Source organism: Sceloporus occidentalis, unplaced genomic scaffold (assembly GCF_023333645.1).
Source record: "Sceloporus occidentalis isolate IW3139 unplaced genomic scaffold, rSceOcc1.0.p SCAF_5, whole genome shotgun sequence".
Classification (NCBI taxonomy): Eukaryota; Metazoa; Chordata; class Lepidosauria; order Squamata; family Phrynosomatidae; genus Sceloporus; species Sceloporus occidentalis.
Genome location: NW_028316985.1, coordinates 3273702 through 3291473, shown reverse-complemented (window position 1 = coordinate 3291473; position 17772 = coordinate 3273702). Strand labels below are relative to the sequence as shown.

General features: G+C 43.8%; 1 long non-coding RNA gene across 1 annotated transcript in view; it reads left to right on the top strand.

The window, feature by feature from the left end:
- Positions 1-9365, top strand: part of LOC149311568 (uncharacterized) — a 35070-nt gene extending 25705 nt beyond the window's left edge. Inside the window, exon 3 of the long non-coding RNA XR_016281382.1 lies at positions 7878-9365. This is a non-coding gene — a long non-coding RNA (uncharacterized LOC149311568). The remainder of the gene's footprint in view (positions 1-7877) is intronic.
- The last annotated feature ends 8407 nt before the right edge of the window (positions 9366-17772 follow it).

Below are 17772 nucleotides of genomic sequence, written 5' to 3'. Positions count from 1 at the left end.
TGTGTGTGTGTGTGGAATATTTTCAAGCCATGGATAGTTGAACTCGCGGCTAAAGAATCCGTGGATACGGAGGGCAGAATGTACAGTATATCAGTTTTAAAAGGGATCTTGTAGCAACTTTGAGACTAACTGAGCGAAAGACGTTGTAGCATGGTCTACTCTACTTCCTAAGTATACTTAAGTAAGTAACTTTTCCTGGACAGACAATATTTCTCCTGTGCTCTGATCACTGTCTGAATGGATCTGCCCAGCAAAGTAGACTGGGGAGGGAGCTGCAATTGTAGCAATAGTCTCACAACCATGACTCTGTAGCAAATGTGAATACAAAACAGGTGCAGATGAGTAAGCCAAACCTGCTTTACAGGCATCAGATGCATGGAGAGGAGGAGGTCCAATCTGGTTGGAGGGCGAGTGAATATGGTTGCCATTTGTCCCAGAAAACCTGGAAAATCCCAGACTGAAGGAACTAAAAAATGTCCCGGCCAGCTAGGCTGGTTGGAGCCGTAAATCACAGATTTCTCCTTTGTCGCAGAGCAAAGGACAACTGAAGACCATGTTGGGGTCAAGATGTTTAAAATGGAAAAGACCGTCAATGGCTCTATGCAACATTACTGACTTTAGACATCCAGAGGAAAGGGTATGATAAAATCCTGCAAAACCCCAACACTCCCTAAATAAAACATCGTATAGCAGTCCCTCCACATTCACTGGGGTTAGAGGTGAAGGACATCCGCGAATCTGGAAAAACTGCAAATAAAAAACCTACCTTGTTTTAATCTGAGAAAACAGCCCTCTATGAACCTCCAGGTCCTCCAATGCAACTCTGTGGTCAATATCTGCCACAAGTTGACCATGGAATCATGCTAGAGGACCTACAAATGCCCAGGGAAGTGTTTTCTCTAGGAACTTCTAGGTTCTCCAGCACAACTCTATGGTCAACTTCCGGCAGAATTGCACTGGAGGACCTAGAGATTCCTAGAGAGAATGTATTAATCGAAACCGTGAACAATCAAATCCGCAAAAGTCCAAGCCACAAATATGGAGTGACAACTGTAATGGATAAGAGGACTAATAGGGGAGAAGCAGTGTGGTGCAGTGGTTTGAGTGTTGGACTAAGACTCTGGAGACCAGGGTTTGAATCCCACCTGGCCATGGAAATCCATTGGTGACTTTGGGCAAGTTACACTCTCTCAGCCACAGAGGATGGCAGTGGCAAACCCCTTCTGAAGAAACTTGCCAAGAAACAAACAACGGAACTAATAGGAATGAGAACTGGCTGCCATCCCTGTAGATGTCAAAAAATTGCATGAGAAATAACCTGAGAGAGTCACATTTGGTGAAGGGTGACTTGGGCTGTATCTACACTAAACGATTGTACCAGTTTTGTGCCGCTTTAATTGTCCTGGTTCCATGCCATGGAATCCTGGGATTTGTGGTTTTGTGAGATCACTAGAAGCCAGTGTGGCATAGTGGTTTGAGTGTTGGACTTTGACTCTGTGAGACCAGGGTTCGAATCCCAGCTCGGCCATGGAAACCCACTGGGTAACCTTGGGCAAGTGACTCTCAGCCTTAGAGGATGGCAATGGCAAACCTCCTTTGTAGAAATCTTGCCAAGAAAACCTTGCGATAAGTAGGAAATGACTTGAAGGCAAACAACAACAAAAACAAACAGTGAGATAATTTAAATTTCTCTACCAGAGAGCGATAATTGCTGGGATTCAAGGGAGTACACTAGAAACCAGACCATCAATCCCAGGATTAAGTTCTGGCAGTTAAAGTGGAATCGAAGTGCTATAATTGTGTCATGGGGATGAACCCTAAGAAGCTGCATTTACCAAGGTGAAAGAGGGGCCTTGTGCCTTGAGTCATTTTAGTTCTGAACAATTCGCTTCCTTGCAGATCAAAAGAGAGATGGTAAAATTTTACAAATTAACCACAAATGGGAGGGAAAAAGAGGAAAAGGAAAGAGAACCAAGTAGAAAAGAGCTGCGTAAAACTGTGGCAAAGTTCCAAGGATTTTACAAACGAAACCGCTGAATTGGTTCATTAATTAAAAGTGTGGCTGCTGAGTCACATAAAATGCAACAAACCTAGTTTTGAAAGATGGTGCGCATTTGTTAAACACCAGCACTCTATTCTTTTTCATTTTCCAAAAGCAATTTAAGATGCTTAAAAAACCCACATACCACCCAGTATCCCACTAAAAAAACAGCTGTCGTTGTCTTCAAAAAGCATTATTTGAGCACTAGCAATGGGAAAAGGGTTTTTTAAAAAACACAGTATTTACAAAAAAATTGTTGAAAATGAAGTTTTAACAATGGGTCGGAAGAATAATAGTTCTGCAAAGTGACTGGAGTACTAGTTGGCACTTAAAAAGCTATTTATTTGGCTTTTTTTTGTCCTCATAACAACCCTTCCAGGTAGGCTGTAGATTGATTGATTGATTGATTGATTGATTGATTGATTTCTTTCTTTCTTTCTTTCTTTCTTTCTTTCTTTCTTTCTTTCTTTCTTGAGATTATAATTTCAATGTAGGCCTCAGCCACACTACAGAATTAATGCAGTTTGACACTGCTTTAACTGCCATGGCCCCATCCTAGGGAATCCTTTGTACTTTGTTGTTGCGCCAGAGCTCTCTGATAGGGAAGGCTAAATATATCTACAAATATTTGCAGATATTATCTACAATTCCCAGGATTCCATAGCACTGAGCCATGGCAGTTAAAGTGGGGTTAAACTGCATTAATTCTGCAGTGTAGATGCAGCCTTAGATATATTTAGATTTAGATGCCAGCCTTCAATCAAATACACTGAGTTGGAGCCATATTTATTATTAGGTGGAGTGGAACCATTGAATTGAATGTGACTTGTTAGATCATAAGTGGGGATCAAGCAGTCCTCTAGATCCTCTTGGACTACAGTTTCCAGCATTCCTCATTCATGACCCTCCTGACTAGGGCTTCTGGGAGCTCCAGTCCAACAACTGTGGGGAGGTGCATAATTTCCACCTCTGTGTTGGACTAACCTAAATTTCATTTATTTCAATGGTTCTACTCTGCTCTTAAGCATGACAAAACCTAGATCCAACCCAATATGGGTCATACTCTGGGAGAAAGGAAGCATTAAAATAAAATAAAGAATTCCATAGCATTGAGCCATGGCAATTAAAGTGGTGTCAAACTGGATTGTTTCTGCAGCGTAGATGCAGGCTGTATCTATCTGGAACACTAGTATCTGTGATTTTGATAACTGACATATTGACAAAATGGGTACCAATTTCAATAAAATGCATCTGATTTAACTTTTCCTTTTCCCCCTTCAATCAGATCTTGTGGGACAATATTCCAATAGCTACAAACTGTATCTTTTTATATCATAGAGGCTGCTGTCACACTGCAGAATTAATGCAGGTTGACACAGCTTTAACTGTCATGGCTCCATCCTGTGGAATCTTGGGATTTGTAGTGACACTAGAGCTCTCTAGCAGAGAAGGCAAAATAGCTCACAAAACTACAAATCACACCATACAACTACAAATCCATAGCATGGAACCATGGCAGTTAAAGCAATGTCAAACTGCATTAATTCTGCAGTGCAGATGCAGCCACAAATAGGAAATAACTGAAGTCGTCTTCCCATTCTTCAACCTTCTTTTCTGATCTGACCTTTTGGGAAAGGAAGGCATAGCACAGGCTGAACATGAGTAAGCAATGTAGTGCAGCAGCTAAGAAAGGCAATGCAACTCTAGCCTGCATCAATAGGAGTGCAATGTCTACATCAAGGGAAGTAATAGTACCACTTTAGTCTACTTTGGTCAGACATCACATGGAATATTGTGTGTATTTTTGGGCACCGCAATTCAAGAAGGATATGGACAAAATGGAAAGTGTCTAGAAGATATGGACAAGATGGAAGGTGTCTAGAGGATATGGTCAAGATGGAAAGTGTGTAGAGAATATGGATATGATGGAAGGTGTTCAGAGGATATGGACAAAATGGGAGTTATCTAGAGGATGATATGGGAGGTATCTAGAGAAGATGGTCAAAATGGAAGGTGTGTTGAGGATATGGACAAGATGGAAGGTGTGCACAGAATATGGACATGGTGGAAGGTGTCTAGAGCGTATGGACAAATTGGAAGGTGCCTAGATGATATGGACAAAATGAGAGGTGTCTGGAGAATATGGTCAAGATGGAAGGTGTCTAGAGGAGGGCGACCAAAATGGTGAAGGTTCTAGAAACCATGATATATAAGGAGAGACCTAGGGAGCTGGGTATGTTTAACCTGAAAAAAGAGACGGTTAAGAGGTGGTATGATAGTCCTGTTTAAATATTGGAAGGCATCTTGGAGATGGAGCAAGCTTGTTTTCTGCTGCTGCAGAGACTAGGATACAGAACAATGGATCTGAAGTATAAGAAAAGAGATCCCACCCCAACACTGGGGAAATCTTCCTGATGGTAAGAGCTGTTTGACAGTGGAAGATGCTGCCCTGGAGAGTGGTGGAATCTCCTTCTTTGGAGGTTTTTAAGCAGAGGCTGGATGGCCATCTGTTCGAGGGGCTTTGATTTCCTGCATGGCAGAATGGGGTTGGACTGGATCAGGGCCCTTGGGGTCTCTTCTAACTCTAGGATTCTGTCCTCCAACCCATTGTTCCTATGGAGGTATATTGTGCTATCTCACTCTCTCATCCTATTATAGCCTATATACTGTCTCCGCTGTCTCCGCTTTCCCAAAGTCCCCTCCATTTTGCTGCTCATAATCTTGATGGAGGGGAAATTAGATCAATCCCCTATAGATTTTCCTGTCGGCTTTCCTGCAGCATCTCAGCGGCTCCATTCTTCACCCATCCCCTATTTTTCTTTTCTTTCTTTTTTTTTGACAACTGGCGGATGAAACCACAAACCTGAGATGCGAGGACTTAATGGAAGCACTGATGGATTTAGAGACATCCTTGGAGGATTCTGATGCCATCAGCTAGGAACCATTTGGGCTATTTTGATTTCCGCCATGGCTAGGCATTTATGGGATGCTGGCAAAGTGGGAACCGCCACGTGGATGAAAACCCACACCTTCCCAGAAAATGCCAAAGACAGATGGGCCGCTACTGCATCTGCTCTTTCTTTGCTCCTTTAACCTATGATCCCATAAAAAGATGGAGGGCTGAAACTAATTGCTAGCCCTGATTTGCAAGTGGATCGATGGAATGTATGCAAAGTGTCGATTTACCAAGTTTCCATTGATTTGCTGGGTCTACTCTAGTTGGGACTAACACCACAGGTGCATCTACACTGTATAAATAATGCAGTTTAACACCACTTTGACTGCCATGGCTCCATCCTACGGAATCCTGGGATTTATATTTTGGTGAGGCATCATGACTAAAGACCTTGCTAAAACTACAAATCTCAGGATTCCATAGGATGGAGCAACACCACTTAAAGTCGTGTCAAACTGCATTGTTTTTACAGTGTAAATGCAGTTCATGGGAGGAACACCTATTTTGATGATCTGATTTGGCCATTTTGGTTGCATCCACACTGCAGAAATAATCTAGGTTGACACCACTTCAACTACCACAGCTCAATGCTATGGGGTTTTAGTTTGTGGTTCTCTCTGGCTGAGAAAGTTAAACATTTGACAAAACTACGATTCGAAGAATTCCATAGGATTGAGCCATGGCAGTTAAAGCGGTCAATGTTTGCTCACATTCCTGTTTTTTCTACGTAACCATTAATGGTTTCTACGTAACCATTAAACTCTGGCAACCCTTGTCTGGACTCTTCAGGCTGAATTTTTAGAGCTGCCAAATTGAGACATGGAGAAGGCTCCTCTGCCTTTAACCATTGTGTTGAAAGAAGGGAATTTCAGCAGGTGTTGCTTGTCTTGCAACCGGCTGGCAAGAAATGCTTGCAGACATTCCTTCGTTTACACAGCCATTAAAGGCAGAGGAGCCCACTCCAGTTTTCACTCTGGCAACCATAGCCTGAACGAGTTTAGTGGAAGCATTCATGGAAGAAATAGGTTTTACTGAGAGATTTGGAGGATGCGAGAGAGCAATGCCGCAGGGGTGTTTTGAGAGAGTTTTGTTGGCAACAATGGAGAATGAAAGGCGCTCCCTGAAGAGCGCGAGGCTTTAGGAGGAAACGAGAAAAGAAATCCCTGAAGGACGAAGGCAACTGAGGAGAAGGGCGGCCATTTTGTCTCAGCCAGGCTTTGCCACGAAAACAACCTAATTAGTGTTTTGTTTTTCGTTTGTGAGGAAGAAGTGCTGCCATTTATTCCCTCATGACGTGAAAGCGCATAAGCAGCAGGGGAAAAGCAGTCCTGCCCTTTAGCTCGATGGGATGTTTAGAGGTCACGCAGGCAGCCATTTTGAAGTGAGCCTCTCGAGGCGACATGGCTGACGCGGAAAATGGCTGCCTGCAAAGGTGTCTGGAAGTGAGCCGTCAGACAAGGGCAACAGTAGGAAGCCGGGCTTAATTCCTTAAGGAAAGATGCCTAATGTCTGCAGGATTTCGTTTCATCGCCTCTGATGCACAATAAGCCTATTTCATTTCAAACTTGACATCCAGCCAGCTGGGGCAGGAAGGTCTCTCTCTCTCTCTTTCTCTCTCTCAGGGCGGCAAATCCAATAAATAAAACCATTTCCCATTTTTATAAAAAAATTCCAACCGTCATATAACAACCCGGTAAAACGCTGCAAAACTAACCCCCCAAAATGCACACTGCGTAAAAGTACATTCTTATGCTAAAACAACAATAACAACAACTCTGCATTTGAAAAGGTTTAGAGGGGACCAAAATATCTTGGCTTGGCAAATACGTAATTAATCTGTATTTTTGGCCACTTTGGAAAAGGTTGTTTCATAATTGGGCTGCTGAAACATGCTCCAAGAAGTCATAGGCAACATTTTGAATAGTTACGTTTTGTATATATTATATATATATACACACACACACAAAACACACACATACACATATATAGAGAGATAGATTAGATGGATGGATAGGTAGGTAGGTAACTGGATAGACAGACAGACAGACAAACAGACTGGATATGGATAGCTGGATAGATAGATAGATAGATAGATAGATAGATAGATAGAGTAACTGGATGGATGGATGGATGGATGGATGGATGGATGGGTAGATGGATGGATAGTTCCAGAATGTTGCCTATGGCTTCTTGTAGCATGGCTCTGTTTATGGGAGCGCCACAATAATATAATATAATATAATTAATATAATATAATACATTCTCTGTCTCTATATACACCAGAGCTCCCAGAATACACAAGGAGGCATGGTTACTGGCCATGTTGGCTGAGGATTCTGGGAGCTATAGCCCAACAAAGTAACTTTTTCAGCTTCTGTTACATAGATGTTTAACGCATGGGAGATAGAGGTGCAAGAATAAAATCTCAAATGCTTTGAAAAAGCAGGGTCCCTTTCATACTACATTTTAATTCCACTTTCCCTGCCATGGAATCTGGGGATCTGTAGTATAACAGGGTGTTTGGGATTCTCTGGCGGAGAGCGCTAGTGCCATCTCAAACTACAAATCCCAGGCTTCCATAGGATGCAACCATGGCAGTTAAAGTGCAATAAATGTGTAGGGTGAAAGGTTTCAAGACAATGCATAAGAGGTACTTTTAGTTGTTGTTTTTAAAATTTATGGTGTGTCCATCCCTGATTTTTTGGGGTACAGATCAGCTACTGGAGGCTTTGAGACAAATATACACATCCCAGACTGTGAGGCATGATGGTTGGTGGTGATGGGACCTCCTAGTTATCTGTTTAACATTGAGGGAGGCCATAATGCAAGATATTTCCTGTATGTCCTGTTCAATTTGTGCGTTTTACTTCCCCTCTTCAGGCAAATCGGACCAGTATTGTCCTGCTGCAAGAGGATCAAGCCAAACTTCAGCTGGAATGAACAGCAGAAAAAGAAAAGGACGTCTTCCAGCAATGCACCACCCTTTCCTCCTTTGGAGCAAGTTGCGCCATCTTGCCATTTTTGGCTTCCCAATAATTTTCCTTCATGCCCGGGGTCTTCCTCTTGCTGTCTTTGGCAATGGTAGAACTCACACTGGTGAGGTATCAGGATCCGGTGGTTCTAGACTTGCCAACTACTGCCTGAGGGTCAAGCCGACATGGCCCCAACAACTACCATCTGGGCCCTCACCTCCAGTGTCATTTTGTTCCAATTTCGTAATGGAAGAGCTTGCAAACCGCCAGTGGCCCAGAGCAGGTGCAGCCAGAAATGAAATGCCAAATTCTCTGCCCGCTCGGGTTCACAAAGCAACTGGTCCTTCAAGCAGGATGCTTTCCCATAGAAGTGCAATATACTCACAGAGGTGCAATACAAGTCCCTGGCACACTGGGTAAAAATTGTTGGTTCAACACATCTGATATCATTAAAAACACTTCTCTGAGGAAAGGCTGGGAATCATATAGCCTTCCAGATGTTGCTGGACTGCAACTCCCAGTGTTCTCATCATTGGCTCTCCTAGCTAGGGCTGGACTCCTGTTGGTTAGTCCCAGGTAGAATAGATGCATTCAATCAATTGTTGAAAGAAGAGTGAACACAAAGGTAAATCTCATTGGCACTACTCTGCTTGGGACTGACAATAGATTTCAGGCCCAGGGCTAATGGGACTTGCAGTCCAACATCTGGAGGATCACAGGATTCCTCCTCTTCCACCTAAGATTTAGAATTGAAGCCCTGGCTGAAATAAATACAAATGTGCAAAACCCATATTTTCATGGGGCTTGCTGTGAAGAGTTTCCCAAAGTGGATTACTCTTTTACTCTGCAAAAAATCAACTTTTGAGTTCCAGTTGCTACTGGACTGAATATTTAGAGAAGAACCACATCAAGTATGCCACAGGAAAACCACTTCACTATATTCACTATGCCTCAGTCTCAACAGCCTGTCTGTAAAATGGGCCCAAAAGAAGGCGGCAAAGAGAAAAGAACACAAGGTAAAGACAGTAGAGCACTTTGCCCATTGGAAGTGGCAGCTTTGCCATTAAACTCCATTAAATGGAGTTGCTTCTCCCATTTAGGAAATCCATCAAAGAAGGATCATGAAAGCTCTTTGTAAAGGTGCACAGGTACAATGGCATTAAGGGCCATTACAACAAAGCGATACAAAAGCTGGCTTTTGAAATGGATCTTTTAAACAGTATGTTTGAAATATGACAAGACAAATAATTTGCCGTGCCAAGTCACAAGTGGCTTCTCTGGGCAGCAGGTGTGTGCCGAAGGTTTTCTAGATGCGGAGGAGGATGCATCACAGGGTGGCTTTGATCTTGCCAGATCTGTTTTCACAAAATCAAAATGAAGCGAAATACCTGTTCCTATAGTCCAGGGGTAGGCAACCTTTTTGAGCCGGGGGCCGGGTTGCTGTCCCTCAGATAACTGTGGGGCCGAAGCCAAAAAACAAATAATTAAATAATTTTTAAAAAATTAAATATATAAATAAACCAGGACAAATGTAGGACAAAATTTTCAAATGGAAGACACTTTTTTAAAAAAAAAAGGAGGACATGCGAAAAAATTTGCTGATTTTTAAAAAAATGTTAATATAAATGCATGTTTCTGAGGCTTCTATAGACAATTGCCCCCCAAAGGCCCTGGTGGCAATTGGCAGCAGGACCAGGCTGGGGCCGGTCCCAAGGCCTTGCCGGGCCGCATCCGGCCCGCGGGCCGCAGGTTGCCTACCCCTGCTATAGTCTCTCTGTGTATGTGCAAGTGAACGTGGGCACATGTGTGCCTGTGAGTGCCTTTGAATCCCCTGTCAATTTATGGCAATCTCATGAATTTGATAGGGTTTATTTTTATGGCCAAGGAATCCTCAGAGGTAGCTTCGCTAATTTGCCTTCCTCTGAAAAAAATCCTCCAGCATCTGATATTCCTTGGCAGTCCCCCTTCCAAGTGCTAACCAGGCCTTACCTTTCTTAGCTTTCCAGATCCGATGGGATCTAGTGCTTTCAAAGTCTACCAGTGAGTTTACAAGGCAGCAATACACACTCAAGATTGTCATTGTGTGCCTTCAAGTCATTTCTGACTTAATAGCAACCCTAAGGCAAGCTGTTATTCTGAGGAGGGTTGCTCTTGCCCTCCTCTGAGGCTGAGAGAGTGTGACTTGCTAAAGGTCACCCACTGGGTTTTAGCGGCTGAGCAGAAAACCCATGCCTTAGGGTTGCCCTAAGTCACAAACAACTTGAAGGCACAGAACAACAACAACAACAAAACAGTGGAGCCAGCGTGGCATTGTGGTTTGAGTGTTGGACTAGGACGGGAGACCAGGATTCAATCCTCCTCACCCATAGAAACCCTCTGGGTGACCTTGGGCAAGTCACACTCTCTTGGCCCCAAAGGAAGGCAATGGCAGACGTCCCTTGAAGATATCTTGCCAAGAAAACCTTGGATAGGATTGCCATAAGCCTTTTTATAAGAGCCAGGGTAGTGTGAAGGTTTCAGAACATGATGCAGACTCCAATTGACCAGAGTTTGAGTCCCCGCTTGATCATGGAAACATGCTAGGTGCTCTGGGCATGTCACACTCTCTCGGCCTAAGAGGAAAGCAACGACAAGCGTCTGCTGAATCAGTTTTGCCAAGAAAACCCATGATAGCTTTGATTTAGAATCACCGTCAATTGGAGTAGATTTGAAGTCATACAGCAGCCACCACAAATGACAAAGAGTCAAATTGCTGGTTCCTTGCTTGAGGTGGAGAATTTCCTCCTCTCCAGCCCAGCTGGTGTCTCTTGCAGGTGTTTGCATCCCTGTGCTTTCCACCGGGTTGGGTTTCTCTCTTCTCTCCAGTTTGTTTGGTTAAGGTGAGCCGACGGATTAAATTATGCATGATCTGGGAGCAGGTTTTGACAGGTGTTTCCTTTGGGAAGAGGGCTGCGCATCCCTTAGGCTCTCTCCAGGTAGAAAAATGGAAAGCAAGCTGCCAAGAATGATGAAACAGGTGGTGGGTCTCATGGCATTGCAGAGGTGTGCTTCTGTGCCTGGGCTTTAATATTCCAAATTCTGCAGAGCTTAAAAATAAAACAGAGGCAGCTAACTTCAGTCAGATGGGACCCCCTTGTTTTTGTTATGTTCTGCAAAGTCAACTTCGATTTATGGCCACCCTATGAATGCCAGACTTCCATAAGGCCCAGTTGTAAGCATTCCTCTTCAGGTCTTACAAACTCAAGGCTGTGTTTTTCTCAAATCATTAGATCTCATGGTGGCACACAATGATCTCTCACTTAATCTCCATATCTAGGGGGGTAATGCAGGTTGGTCATATAGCAAAACAGAATAAGATTGAAAATCCATATACCTTTATCGTGACAACCAAACTGCACAAAACACAGAATCATAGATTTGGAAGAGACCTCAAGGGCCATCATGTCCATTCCCCTGCCATGTGCCTTCATAAAGGAAAGGTGTTAAAAATAATACAGGAGGCAGAAAACAGGACAATATCAGTCACCAGTCTGCATTTTGTCAAGATGTTTTTGCTTGCTTGTCAAGATGTTGCTGCTCTGAATAACAACAGCGGTAATTTCTTGACAAAATGCAGGCCTGTGACTAAGACTGTCATGTTCCTCTTTCTCTGTCTCTCTCTGTTTTGTCCTCATCTCACTTCAGTTGCTGCAAACTAAGTTGTAAAGGTAAACGTTTGGTCTCTACTCAAAATCTTACCCTTCCCAGTAGGCACAGGCAAAAGCAAACTTGGATTTTGTTTGGTCTCATGCGTCCAGGATTCACGTGTGAAACCTAGGAGAGTATGCTGAGTATATTTGCAAACAACCCCCACCCCCTCCACTTTTCTTGATGCCTATGAAACACATGAGTAGCTAAAGCAGACATGAGCCAGTGAGGTTTAGTGGTTTGAGTGTTGGACTAGGACACTGGGAGACCAAGATTCGAATCCCCACTTGGCCAATCAAACCCATTGGGTGGCCTTGGACAAGTTGCACTCTCTCAGCCTCAAAGAAAGGTCAAGGCAACACTACCACCCCCTGAACAAATTCTGCCAAGAAAACTCTGGCTGCATCTGTGCTGGAGAAGTAATGCTATTTGTCATGGCTCCATCCTATGGAATCCTGGGATTTGTAGTCTGACAGAGAAGGCTAAATATCCCAACAAACTACAAATCCCAGAATTCCATGGTAGTTAAAGAGGTGTTAAACTGCATTAATTCTGCAGTGCAGATGCAGCCTCTGTGATAGTTTCTCCTTAGGGTTGCTATAAGCAGAAATGAAGCCCATGCTGAGTCTCCCACATTATTCTTGTTGTTGCTGTGTGCTTTCAAGTCATTTCTGACTTAGGGCATGTGTTTCCTTGGCTGAGCGGGATTCTGGTCGCCCCGAGTTTGAGTCTGATGTCCTAAACACTACACCACACAAGGATATAACTTAAAAGGACATGTATTTTTGGACACTGCAAAGTTTTTCCACTACAAAAATCAATGTGCTGCAATGCATGCAACCAAAAACCGGTAACCACTGAAAAACATATTGATGCCAATATAAATAACACACTTGGGCATTATATACAGTGGCCCCTCCACATTATCTGGGGATAGGGGCAAAGGACCCCATGAAAGTGGGAAAAACACTATGTTTTTAACTTGAAAGAATACTTCTCTAAAAACTTCTAGCACAACCCTATGGTCAACATCTATTAGAGGTTGACCACAAACTCACCCTGGAGGACCTACAAATGCCTAGAGAAGCGTTTTCTCTAGTAATCTAAGTCCTTCAGTACAACTCTATGGTTGATTTCCAACAGAATTGCACTGGAGGACCTAGAGATTCTTGGAGAAAACATATAAATCAAATCCACAAATAATCACATCTGCAAAAGTCAGGAGGGTTGACTGTAGGAAGGGGAAGCATCACCTGCCCATCCCTGTTTTAACCTCTCCCCTGAGTTTCCTTTCTCCTGCTTCTCTCTGCATCCCTCTCTACTTTTGCAGGTAAGAGCCGTCCTACGCATCCCTGTTTATTACTGACCGAGCCTGTAGGCGAAAGCGAAATCTAGGCCACCATCGGCTGACGGTGGTGTTTTCGGATATAAGCTCTTTGGCTATTGGATGAGGACCGGATTAGGGCCGAGGGCTGTCAGCACTTAAAAATAATTTCAGGTTCACAGCTGAAGTGGGGGAGGGATTCAAGCTGGGCTGGCATCAAGCAAGCAGGGCATTTGGGTGACCAGACCTCTAGGACAGGAAGGGAGCTGGCTGGCATTGCCAAGCAACTGGCATTTATACCAGTCCTGATCAGAAAAATATATCCTGGCAGCAGCTCTGCCTACGTGGGTCTGTCCGAGGATGGAGATCTGCTCATTGGAAGGGTCTTTTCTGTGTCCCACCAGTGAGGTTAAATACAGCGGTCCCTCCACATTCTCTGGAGTTAGGGGCGAAGGTCCCTAGTGAATGTGGAAAAAACACACATTTATTTTTACCCAAGAGAACACCTCTCTAGGAATCTCCAAGTCCTCCAGGGCAACTCTGTGGTCAACATCTGCCAGACACTGATCATAGAATCATGCTGGAGGACCTGCAAACGCCTGGAGAAGTGTTTTCCCTAGGAACTTCAAGGTTCAAAGTCTTCAAAAGCTTCTAGGTTTGAAGTCTTTGAAAGCTTGCAACATGTAGTTGTGGATTTTGGAGGGCCCAATAAAGGTACTATTCATAGAATTAGAATCATAGAACCATAGAATCATAGAGCTGGAAGAAACCGCAAAGGCCATGCAGTCCAAACCCCCACCATGCAGGAAATCCAGATCAAAGCATCCCTGACAGATGGCCATCCAGCCTCCGTTTGAAGACCTCCAAGGAGGGAGACTCCACTACACTCCGAGGGAGTTTGTTCCACTGTCGAACAGCCCTTACTATCAAGAGGTTCCTCCTAATGTTGAGGTGGAATCTCTTTTCCTGCAGTTTGCATCCATTGCTCCGGGTCCTAGTCTCTGGAGCAGCAGAAAACAAGCTTGCTCCCTCCTCAATATGACACCCTTTCAAATATTTAAACAGGGCTATCATATCACCTCTTAACCTTCTTTTCTCCAGGCTAAACATACCCAGGTCCCTAAGTCATTCTTCATAGGGCTTGGTTTCCAGACCCGTCACCATTTTAGTCGCCCTCCTTTGGACACACTCCAGTTTCTCAACGTCCTTTTTGAATTGTTGTGCCCAGAACTGGACACAATATTCCAGGTGGGGCCTGACCAAAGCAGAATACAGTGGCACTATTCCCTTGATCTAGACCAGTGGTAGGCAACCTGCGGCCTGGCGAGGCCTTGGGACCGGCCCCAGCCCGGTCCTGCCGCCGATTGCCGCCGGGGCCTTTGGGGGGCAATTGTCTATAGAAGCTTCGGAAACATGCATTTATAGTAACATTTTTTAAAAAATCAGCAAATTTTTTCGCGTGTCCTCCATTTTTAAAAAAGAAAGTGTCTTCCATTTGAAAATTTTGTCCTCCATTTGTCCTGGTTTATTTATATATTTAATTTTTTTAAAAAAATTATTTAATTATTTATTTTTTGGCTTCGTCCCCCCAGTTGTCTGAGGGACAGCAACCCGGCCCCCGGCTCAAAAAGATTGCCTACCCCTGATCTAGACACTATACTTCTATTGATAAAGCCTAAAATTGCATTGGCCTTGTTAGCTGCTGCATTGCACTGTAGACTCATGTTCAACTTGTGGTCTACTTGGACTCCTAGATCCCTTTCACATGTAGTTTCATTCAGCCAGGTGTCTCCCATCCTGTATCTGTGCATTTCATTTTTCTGCCCTAATAAGTGCAGTACCTTACATTTCTCCCTGTTGAAGTTCATTCTGTTAGCTGTGGCCCAGCTTTCTAGTCTATTCAGGTCATTTTGAATCTTGATCCTGTCCTCTGGGGTATTAGCTATTCCTCCTAATTTGGTGTCATCTGCAAATTTGATAAGTACTCCCCCAATTTTTTCCTCCAAGTCATTGATAAAGATGTTGAACAGTACTGGGCCCAGGACAGTGGGACCCCACTGGTCACTTCTCTCCAGGATGAAAAGGTGCCATTGTTGAGCACCCTTTGGGTTTGTCCGGTCAACCAGTTACAAATCCATTTAACAGTTGCCTTGTCTAGCCCACATTTTACAAGCTTGTTTGCAAGAATGTCATGGGAAACCTTGTCAAAGGCCTTACTGAAATCAAGATATACTATATCCACAGCATTCCCTTCATCTACCAAGCTGGTAATTTTATCAAAGAAAGAGATCAGATTTGTCTGGCATGACTTGTTTCTCTGAAACCCATGTTGACTTTTTGTGATTATGGCATTGCCTTCTAGATGTTCACAGATTCTCTGTTTAATGATCTGCTCCAGAATCTTTCCTGGTATTGATGTCAGACTAACTGGACGATAATTGTTGGGATCCTCTTTCTTCCCCTTTTTGAAGATGGGGACAACGTTTGCCCTCATCCATTCTGCTGGGACTTCTCCTGTTCTCCAGGAGTTTTCAAAGATTATTGCCAATGGCTCCGATATTACATTTGCCAGCTCTTTTAATACCCTTGGATGTAGCTCATCTGGTCCTGGAGACTTAAATTCATTTAGGTTAAACAGGTATTCCTGTACTCTCTCTTTACTTATTCTGTGCTGAAATTCCCTTATTCTGTCCTCTGCTCCATTATCCTCAGGTTGAGCTCCCTTTGCCTTTTCTGAGAAGACTGAGGCAAAGAAGGTGTTGAGTAATTCTGCCTTTTCTCTATCTCCTGTTAGCATTTTGCCATCTTCTCCACGCAGTGGCCCTACCGTTTCCTTCTTCTTCCTCTTGCTGCGGACATATCCAAAAAAGCCCTTTTTATTGTTCTTAACCTCTCTAGCAAGCCTGAGTTCATTCTGCGCTTTAGCTTTTCTGACCTTATCTCTACACATGCTAGCTATTTCTTTGAATTCCTCTTTGGTGATTTCCCCATTTTTCTATTTCTTATACATGTTCCTTTTAAAATTTAGCTGAGCTGAAAGTTCCTTAGTCATCCATCCTGGTTTCTTGAGACACCTCCCGTTTTTCTTTCTCACTGGAACTGTTTGAAATTGTGCCTTCAGTATCTCCCTTTTGAGAAAGTCCCATCCGTCCTGAACTCCTTTATCTTTTAGTATTTCTGACCATGGAATCGCCCTCAATACTTCTCTAAGTTTACTGAAATCCGCTCTCCTAAAGTCTAGGATGCGTGTCTGACTCTGCCTGGCTTCTCCTTTCCACTGTATTACAAACTCCAGGAGAACATAGTCACTTCCACCTAAGGATCCCACCACTTGCACTTCATTAACCAAGTCATCCTTGTTGGTTAGGATCAGACCTAAAATAGCTGATCCCCTTGTTGCCTCTTCCACCTTTTGGACCATGAAATCGTCTCCAAGGTAAGTGAGGAATTTACTAGACCTTGAGGATCTGGCTTTTGACTTCCAACAAATATCAGGGCAGTTGAAGTCGCCCATCACTACTACATCTCTCCTTTCTGAGTGTGTGGTCATCTGTTCTAGAAAGGCATCATCCAATTCTTCCGTCTGACTTGGGGGTCTGTAGTAGACTCCCACCATAACATCCTTGTTGTTTCCCTGCCCTTTAATTTTTATCCAGATGCTCTCCACCTGGCTTCCAGGATTGATGTCCTGGATCTCTTCACTGGTGTAAATGTCCCTGACATACAGGGCTATTCCTCCTCCTTTCCTGTTTGGCCTATTTCTCTTAATAAGGTTATACCCCTCTATTTCCACATTCTAATCATGAGACTCATCCCACCAGGTTTCAGTGATGCCTATTATATCATATTTGCTTTGTTGTACTAGGAGTTCGAGTTCATCTTGCTTAGTTCCCATGCTCTGTGTATTATCAGTGTAGAGACATCGCAGACCATGGGTCCCCTTTACTTGCTGCTTGTGCAAGTTTTTTTGCCTCTCACTTTTAGGTCCTTGCACTTTTTTTCTTGTTTCCTCTATGTCAGTTTGACTATTTTCTCCAGCCCTTTCGCCTTCCTTAATATTGTCTCCCTTCCCCTCGGAACTCAGTTTAAAGCCCTCCTGATCAAGTTCTTGAGACTGTTGGCAAAAACGTTTCTGCCAACTGGCGTGAGATGCAACCTGTCCGTTGCAAGAAGTCCTTCCTCATGGAACTGCAGCCCATGGTCCAAGAATCCAAACCGTTTTTGGTGGCACCATCTGCGGAGCCAGTTGTTTACATCCGCTATTTTCTTCTCCCTTCCTGTACCATGCCCTTCAACTGGGAGAAGAGAGGAGATGACAACCTGTGCATCCATCTCTTTCAACTTCCTACCCAAAGCCTCATAATCCCTTATGATAGTCTGAAGGCTGTGCCTTGCAGTATCGTTGGTTCCCACATGAACCAAAAGAAAGGGATAATGGTCAGTAGGCTTGACAAGTCTTGTCAGCCTCTCTGTCACATCACGGATCTTTACCCCAGGGAGATAGCACACCTCCCAAGACATCTTGTCAGGCCCACAAACCACTGGTTCAGTGCCTCTCAGCAAGGAGTCCCCCACGACCACCACACACCTCCTCCGAGGCTTAGCGGCACCTGTTCCCTTGGGTGGAGCTCTCTGGGTCCCCTGCTCTGTCCCTGAGGTCTGTCCCTGCTTCTTTTTACCTAAGAGAACACCTTGCACCCCCAGTAAGAATATTCCTCCATTCCCTAAATTTCTAGTGTTGCAGTGACTTAAAGTTCAATGGAGCATGCAGAGAGACAGTTTAGACATCCAA